Here is a 9,017-nt window from a genome sequence, read left to right as displayed (position 1 = left end):
CTACTGTGATAAAAACAGCATGGCACTGGCAAAAACAAACAAAAGACCCCACAAAAACAAAATAGATCTCAGGAACAGTGGAACATATTAGATACAGAAACAACTCCAGACATACTTAGCTACCTTATCTTTGTCAGAGTAACCAAACACCTTCACTGGAAAAAGAGATAGCCTCTTTAATGAATGGTGCTGGAAAAACTGGCTTTCCATTTCCCAAAGATTAAAACTAGACCCATATCTTTCACCATGCACTAAACTAAAATTAAAATGGATCACAGATCTAAGTATTAAAACAGAAACACTGCCAGGCATGATGGTGCATGCCTGTAATCCCAGCACTTGGGAGGCTGAGGCAGGAGGCTTGCCATGAGTTCAAGACCAGTCTGGACTACACAGTAAGACCTTATCTCAAAAATAAATTAATTAATAAATTTTTAAAAAACAGAAACGCTAAATCTGCTGGAAGAGAGAATAGGAGAATTCTTAAAGACATTAGTGTAGACAAAGATTTTATGAAAAAAACACCAATGTCACAGGAATTATTACAAAGAAATCAACAACTAGGAGCTCATCTTATTACAGAGCTTTTGCACAGAAAGAGAAACCACGAACAGAGTGAAGAGACAACCCACAGTGTGAGAAAAAATTATTGCCAGTTGTCCCTTAGACAAAGGACTAATATCTAGAATATATAAAGAACTAAAAAAAATCAGACCCCACAAAAAATGTAAAGCCCCAATCTAAAAATGGGAATCTGAAATGAATAGACACTTCTAAGATGAAGAAGTAGAAATGGCAGATGAATATACAAAAAAAAATGTTCAACCTCCCTGGTCATTCAAGAGATGCAAATGAAAACAATGCTGAGATTCCATCTCACCGCAGAAAGAATGGCTGTTATCAAGAAATAAAACAATACAAAACGCTGGCAGGGCTGTAGGGAAAAAGGAACCCTTTCCACTGTTGGTGGGAGTGTAGACTGGGGTCAGTGTGGAGAGTCCTCAAAAAACTAAAATTGGAAGTTCCATTTCCCCAACTATTCTTCTTTTTGGTATCGTCCCAAAAGAAGTAAAAGGATCAGACCATAGCAATTCACACAGACCCAAGTTTATAGCAGCACAGTTTCTAGTAGCTAAATCCTGGAAACAACTCCTACGCCTGTCTACCCATGAATGGATAAAGAAGATGGGGTTTTTTTCCATTAGGTTTATTGGTACATTTAAGGTAAATAATACAGTTACATTCATCATTGGGATCTTGTGCCTTTACATAATGCATCTTGGTTCTTATATTTTCCCCATTCCCCTGCCCACCCTTCACCCCTTGACCCTTGCCTGTTTACAAAGATTTTATTTCCATTTCTCGTAGTTTTTTTTTAACACAATGGAGTACTAATCTGCATAAAGAATGATGAGCTTGGAGACATTTCTAGGTAAATGGATGGACCTGGAGACCCCACTCATGAGTGAAATAAATCAACACACGTTTAAATGCCACATTATTTTTCTGACATGTGAAACTGAAAGTGGCAAAAAGGACGAAAATGTATAATAGATATTGTAAAATGGGAAGAAAATGTTCAAATGAGAAGGGGAATAAGGAAGGTGGGGGAGGAAGCAAAAACAAAGACAAGAAAAAAATAGAAGGAAAACATGGAAACAGAAGAGGGGAAGTGGGAGTCAAAGGAAGGGAGAGAAAAAAAGCAGCGAGATATATCATACACAGCAGAAGGCCCATATGATGAATGTCATCATTACATATACCTAAACTGTACCAATAAATGTTTTGCTAGTAAATAAATAACAGACAAAGGCTGGGACTGTAGATCACTGCTGGAGTGCTTGTCTAGCATGCATGAGGCCATGGGTTCCAGCCCCAGTACTGCGAAAAGAAAAATAAAAAACACTCTGAAGTAGCCACAGAGTGAACGCCCGCAGCGCTCCTTGACACTCTCCCTCCCGCCGGTGTGTCACCTAGGCTGTCACTCAGCTGGGTCCAAGAGGTTCCCAGAGCTGAAGGGAGGAACTTAACGAATGCATTCTAAACACTCCTCCCATCAAGGAAAATGAATCTCAGAACTACCATCCAGAGGCACAGGAAGGGTTCATTAGGCAGACGTGATGGTTAAAGGATATCTTTTATCCAAAGTGTCAAGGACGCAAAAATGTGTGTGATTTGAGGAGGTTGCTTCCCATGGGTATCATCCAAAAGGTCAATCTTTTTGAGACCTTGGGACTGATTTCTTGTGGCAGCTGCATGAGATATTGTCCTTGAGACACTGCTTGGCCAATCCTTACGTGTCTCCCTGGTGAGCAGACTTTAGTTCCATCTTACCCAGGTATGAGTTGTGTTGACCTGAAGGAGCACCTAATCAGGCACTTGTGTGCCTTAGAGGATACTTCTTGATACTTCTTCCTATTTCTGCCTAGAGGGAACAAATGTCTCTTGTCATCAGTGTTTTTATGTACAAGCCCTGGTTTTCTAGGAACTTTGGAGCCTCTAGAAAGCTAAGTTAGGTAGAAATTAATGGGCAACCAGGGCCCAGGATTTGTCTCAGTGGTTCCACTGCCTGCTTCACAGGTGCAAGGACCAGAGTTCAATCCCTGGTACAAAAAAGCAAAACTAATAGGCAATCCGATGTGGCTACGCCCATGAGAGTGTCAGTGCAAAAGACAAGAACACACAAGAACTGTGGCTTTTGTTCATCCACTGAAGGCCAGGCCTCAAGATAATGACACAATAGGCTGGGGATTTAGCTCAGTGGTTCCTTCCGCTGCCTGCCTTGCAAGGGCAAGGACCTGAGTTCGATCCCCGGTATCAAAAAAAAAAAGATAAAGATGCAATAACGAGGCCTGCATGCCTCCTTGAAGGATAAAAAATAACCTGAGATTGCTCTGTGGTTAGTATCTCCTGGTCCAGTAAAATTCACGTAGACATCAGTCACCCAGGTTGGTGACCAACGCAGTCACCCAGGTGGATGACCACAGCATCCAGACCCATCCCTTACCCAAAATACCTTGTTGTTCCCATGTACCCTTGCTACCTGACTTAGTTCCTTATTGGGTCAATATTAGCCTTCCGGTATAGACACTTTGGGCTTCCATCACAGACTCACTGGCTTCCTGATATGGACCTACGTAGGACATTGCAGTGAGCTACAGACCTACTAAATCCTTCAGGCTCCAGTGTGCAGACAGACCCCCTGGACTCTTCCTCATCCGACTCTGTGAGTAGCCACTGTAAGCTAATCTTGTAAATTCATATACATTTGCATATATTGCATTATATCTGTTTCTCTATTGGGTTTTTTTTGGTTTTTGTTTTTTTGGTACTGGGGATTGAACTTGGGTCCTTGCACTTGCGAGGCAGTCAGCAGAACCACTGAGCTAAATCCCTGGCCCTATCTGTTTCTCTATTAAATAGCTACTGATATAGAAATTGGTACCAAGAGAGTGGGGCCGTTTCTGCGATGTTGCCTGGCCTTGGGAATTAATTTGAAAAGGTTTTGAGAGACCAGCTGAAGAGGCAGCTCAGATACACTCTAAACTACGGGAGACTATGGTCAGAGCCCAGAAAGTCAGAGTACTGATGGGAGTGCTGCCACTCAGGGTTAGGTTCAGGAAGCTTCTGTCGAGGACTGCATCGTCTGCTGGATCCCAGGCAGTGTATGTTGTGGTTTGGCAGGAAGTTGGTTTGCATTTTGCTTGCATTTAGAAATGTTGCCTAGGTGGTGGAAAATTTTCAATGCAGTATTGTGTTGAGATGGTGGCATAGTTACTGTTGGGGGCTTTTGCCTGGGTCTATGTTGGACTTTTTTTTTTTTTTGAGACAGGATCTTACTATGTAGTTGAGACTGACCTGGAACTCACTATGTAGTCCAGGTTGGTCTCTAACTCACAGTGATCCTCCTGCCTCAGCCTCCTGAGTGCTGGGATTACAGGTGTGTGCCACCAGGCCCGGCCAGAATTTTTTTATTTTTGAGACAGTGTCTCACTATGTAGCTCAGGCTGGCCTTGAACTCACTCTGTAGTATAGGCTGCCTTTGAACTCATAGAGATCCTCTTGCCCCAGCCTCCCAAGTGCTGGGATTACAGGCCTGCTCCACCATAACCAGCTTTATGTTGGAAATTAAGAATGGAGACCCAGCAGGGTGATTTGAAGTTTTTGGCCTGAGGGGAGGCTCCAGTGGAGCTGTGGCTTGCAAAAGATGAAATAGGAAACAGAGGAGAATGTGATTGTTGAGATGGAAAAGGAGGATGGAAAAATGACCTGAGGTCTTTTACCGGAAGGGAAGAGTGTATCTGGAAGGTGGGAGACCCTTTGGGGGATCTTTTAGTGTTGCTGCACCTGTTGTTAAAGTTAATGGGAGTCAGGGATTTAGCTCAGTGGCACTATACCAGCCTCGTAAGCACAAGGTCCTGAGTTGGACACCTGGTACAAAAAAAAAAAGAAAAGAAAGTCAATGGGAAGCAAGATTTGCAATTTTAATTGCTCTCCTATTATGATTCCAATGTAGTAATATGATGTTGATATATAAAATACTGGTTGTCAAGTATTGCTAAATCTTGTACAAAAATGGAAATCAAAGGAGTTTCCAAACTTCAAGCCATAATGTGGAAATGAGTGCAATAATAATTGTAGATATGTAATTGTTATAGTAAGGTAAATCTGAATAAATCAACACATGGTAACTCTTCACAAATCTGCCACTGGAGACTACGGTTTAAGGACATGTGTCTGGTTATCAAACTGACCAGGGATGGATTGTGGTGGATTAATTAATGGTCAACTTGGAATGTCCAGTTGAACTGAGTCAGTATGGTTCTATTATAGATAGATGAGCTAGATAGAAATATAGGCAGTCAGACAGGGCTAAGTCCTCGAGAGAGCCAGGACAAAGGTGAAACACACCACAGCTGCACGTAAGCTGAAAACCAGGCCTCAAGATGGAGACAAGATGACCAGACCCACATGCTTCTACAAAGAACCGGGCATAGTGAAGTACAGATAGGCATCCACCACCCCGGGGTGACCAGAGACCTCTGGCCTACCGCCTCCTAGGAGAACCCTTGTTCTTTCCGTCCACACTTACTACTGGACTTGCTTCCCAATTGGACCAGCACTACCTAAGTGACTACACTTGTAACCTTATTGGATGTCCGTGGCTGTGGCCCACAGTGTACCCACCTGGCTTTAACCCTATAAAACTCTGTAAAGTGGGGTCCCTGGGCTCCCCACTCAGGACCCCTCCTGCCCCTCAGGAGCTTTCCTATCAATAAAAATCTTCCTACTTTTAATCTCTGTCTTTCCTAGGACTCATTCTTCGATTTCTAGAGAACAAGAACTCATCATGTCATACAGTTAACAGGTTGGGAGATACAATATTTCATATTTCATTTTTCCTGCAACAGTTCTGGGTGTGGAAGACCCACCTGAGAATTGTTTGTTGCCAACAGAATAAAAGAACTGGAGGGAAGATGGTGTACTGTTGATTTTCCTGGAGAAGCTTGCCAGCTGGTTTCCCTGATGTGAACTCGGCCGTTCTCATCGTCAGAGAAGTTTGGGTCCTTGCTGTTGCCAGGGAAGGCTACTGTTCTCATCAGGGTGATACAGGGTGTATATCGGACCTCTGAATAACATAAGGGAAATATTATAACTCTCACCCTATTAGATGTCCAACATACTGAGTTCGTGTTCTCTAAAAACAAAGAGTGAATTCTGGAACAACAGAGGTTAATAGGAAGAATTTACTGAGAGAAAGATAGATTCTAAGAGAAACAGAAGGGGGTTCAGAGAGTGGGTAGCCCACCTTCTCAGAGGGTTTTAATAGAGCAAAGCCATGAGGTGAGATAGGTATAAAGTGGGACGAAACTATATAGTCAACTAGTAACATCTAGGGCTGGGAATGTAGCTCAGTGGTGCTGCACTTCCCTGGCAAGTGCAAGGTCCTGAGTTCAATTCCCAGCACCGCAAAAAAAAGAAAGAAAGAAAGAAACTAACAACAGCTGATGGAAAATCACAAGACAGGTATGAGGTGGGACAAAACTATGATCAACCAATAAGATTACAAGTATAGTCACAAGTAATATTGCTTAAATGGTATTGGGAAACATATTGGGAAACAAGTCATTCAGCAAGCACGTATGGGAGGAGCAAGGATTTCTGGGAAGGAATGGGCTAGGAAGGTTTTAGTCCCCACCCAAGGTGGCTGATACATATTAAGAATATCAACTGCCACTATTCATCCCTAGGAGAAGTATGTAAGTGTAGTCCTTCTTTTTTGAATCCTGGCCTTCAATAAATGGGCCTCAATTATCTTCTGAGGCCTGGCCCAGTTTAACTACCTACAACATGTCTAATCAATTTAGCTGTCTACAAATAAGACCAGAGCCCTGCTTTCTGGCTGCAGTGCAGATCCCTCAGCCTGGTGGCACAGATCCTTGACCCTGCCCATACAGACTTTCTCGCTCCGCCACTGGCCTGTGGGCCTTCCCGGTGCAGGTCCTTCATAAAAATTTGCATGAGACATTGCCTTGGGCTCTAGGCCTTTAGCTGAATTTGTGTGGGGGACACTGCTGCGGGATCCAGGCCTGTGGCTGCATTTTTCATTCCTCAAGCGTGTGGACAGATCTCTTGCACTTCTCTGCATTTGACTTTTTGGGCGAATACTATAAAATGATCCTCTAAGTTATGTGTCCTGTATTAAATCTAGTCCCTTGCAAATCCTGACTACAACAGCGGCCATTTTAGGATGCACTCAAGAGTGGAGTGTGGACGCTCAGAGAAATGAGGCCAATTAGTAGAACTGGAAATATTCAGGTGGTACAAATCTTTTTTGGAACATCTATAGCAGTGGTGGTGGATTGGCAGCACATTGCCACAGCGGACACACAGAGCTCTCTCTGTCAGCACGCAAAGCAAACCACCCCAGCAGCCAAGAGGTGAGGTTTAATTGTAGTGTTGGTACTTTGCAATAAATAAGTGGGTTCTTTGTTGCAATTTGGGCACTCCACCTCTAAAAGGTTCACTATCACTGATCTATGATGGCCCACTTATATTAAGATAGCCTTTATGGGGCTGGGAATTTAGCTCAGTGGTTCTGCCACCTGCCACGCAAGCGCAAGGATCCTTTTAAGCCCCCTGTACCAAAAAGAAAAAAAAAAAGAGATAGTCTTCATGTGTTTTTGGCAGTGGCCAAATTGACAGATGCAAAGATAATCTGTGGTGGAAATCTTTGGTCTTGTTTGGGGGGGGTGCCCACCCAGAGTAAGGCAAAGGTCCATTCATAAGAGAAATCTTAATTTACAGATGAACATGGTCTACTCTCAGATGAAAGAAAACCATCTGCAAGTAAAAAGCAAAATAGCTGAACCCATTAGCAGGTGAAAGGGAACTGCCCAAACTTCTCCTGCGGGGGAGGGGTTAAAAATAAGCTGGGTTTGAGTACTGAAGTTGCAGTTTTTGTTTTTTAAAAATATGATTTTACTTCCTTTTTGCCTAGATTTTAATTCTTCTATCCTACTTTAGGACCTCCCTACAATGCATCCACTGAAATATAATGCCCGTTCCAACAGGGGCCTCTGGGACCATGTTTCGAAGCACTGGTCAACTTCAATTTGATTAGCCCAAGAGCATTCCCTATCAGTAAGTGTCTGAAAACTCACTCTGCGGGTAAGCCTATTGTGCCTTTGTGGATTGGATGATCTTTTACCTTTATTATTTCTTTGCAGCGGGGAAACCTGCCTTCTACTTACTCTGTAAATCTTCATGTCCACCTGTGGGGACCATCATTAGGCAACTATTATAGACAGCTGAGTTGGGTAGCAATATTACAGGCAGTCAGATAGGCCTAAGTCCTTGAGAGAGTCAGGACAAAGGTGAATCATGACAACTGCAGGCAGAGACACATCTGTTGGAGATGAGGCCTCAGGATAAAGACAAGAGATGACCAGACGTGTCAAAGGACAAACACTGTGTTGAATGAAGTCTGGATAGATATCAGCTACTCCGGTGGGTGGATGACCAGAGACCTCTGGACCCACCATTTCCTAAAAGAACTCTGTTCTTTCCATCCACACTTGTTATAAGACTTGTTTCCTAATTAGACCACTATTAGCTAAGTGACTGTACTTGTAACCTTATTGTTTGATTAAACTCCTCTGTAAAGCGAGGTCCCCAGGCTACCCACTTGGGTCCCCTCCTGCCCCTCAAGAGCTATACTATTATTATAGATGGATGAGCTAGGTAGAAATATTATAGGCAGTCAGGTAGGGCTAAATCCTCGAGAGAGCCAGGACAAAGGTGAAACACACCACAGCTGCACGTAAGCTGAAAACCAGGCCTCAAGATGGAGACAAGATGACCAGACCCACATGCTTCTACAAAGAACCGGGCATAGTGAAGTACAGATAGGCATCCACCACCCCGGGGTGACCAGAGACCTCTGGCCTACCGCCTCCTAGGAGAACCCTTGTTCTTTCTGTCCACACTTACTACTGGACTTGCTTCCCAATTGGACCAGCACTACCTAAGTGACTGCACTTGTAACCTTATTGGATGTCCGTGGCTGTGGCCCACAGTGTACCCACCTGGCTTTAACCCTATAAAACTCTGTAAAGTGGGGTCCCTGGGCTCCCCACTAAGGACCCCTCCTGCCCCTCAGGAGCTTTCCTATCAATAAAAATCTTCCTACTTTTAATCTCTGTCTTTCCTAGGACTCATTCTTCGATTTCTAGAGAACAAGAACGCATCATGTCATACAGTTAACAGGTTGGGAGATAAAGTTCATATTTTCCCACATTGTCAGTAAAAATCTTCCTACTCTTAACCTCCATTGTTCTAGAATTCATTCTTTATTTTTAGAGAACACGAGCTCAGCATGTCAGACATCTAACAGGTTGGGAGATATAGTATTTAATACTTAACCTCTGATATTATTTCCTATATCACAACTCTTGGCTTTAGATTCTAGTTTCTCACTGATTCTTCTGACTGATCCCTCAGACTTGAAAGGCCTC

At 43.3% G+C, this 9,017-nt stretch overlaps 1 long non-coding RNA gene across 2 annotated transcripts; it reads left to right on the top strand.

The window, feature by feature from the left end:
- The first annotated feature begins 5,780 nt into the window (after window positions 1–5,780).
- LOC104876983 lies at window positions 5,781–8,749 on the top strand. Of its 2 annotated transcripts, none has more exons than XR_002024672.1 (4): window positions 5,781–6,941; window positions 7,309–7,382; window positions 7,528–7,644; window positions 8,715–8,749. It is a non-coding gene; the product is annotated as an uncharacterized LOC104876983 (long non-coding RNA). The 2 variants fall into 2 exon arrangements; XR_002024671.2 differs by lacking the exon at window positions 8,715–8,749 and adding an exon at window positions 7,731–8,652.
- Window positions 8,750–9,017: the final 268 nt, after the last annotated feature.

This window comes from Fukomys damarensis, unplaced genomic scaffold (assembly GCF_012274545.1).
Source record: "Fukomys damarensis isolate Sample0158 unplaced genomic scaffold, DMR_v1.0_HiC HiC_scaffold_2, whole genome shotgun sequence".
Lineage (NCBI taxonomy): Eukaryota > Metazoa > Chordata > Mammalia > Rodentia > Bathyergidae > Fukomys > Fukomys damarensis.
Note: the sequence above shows the minus strand (reverse complement) of the source record. Positions and strands in the feature narration are given on the sequence as shown.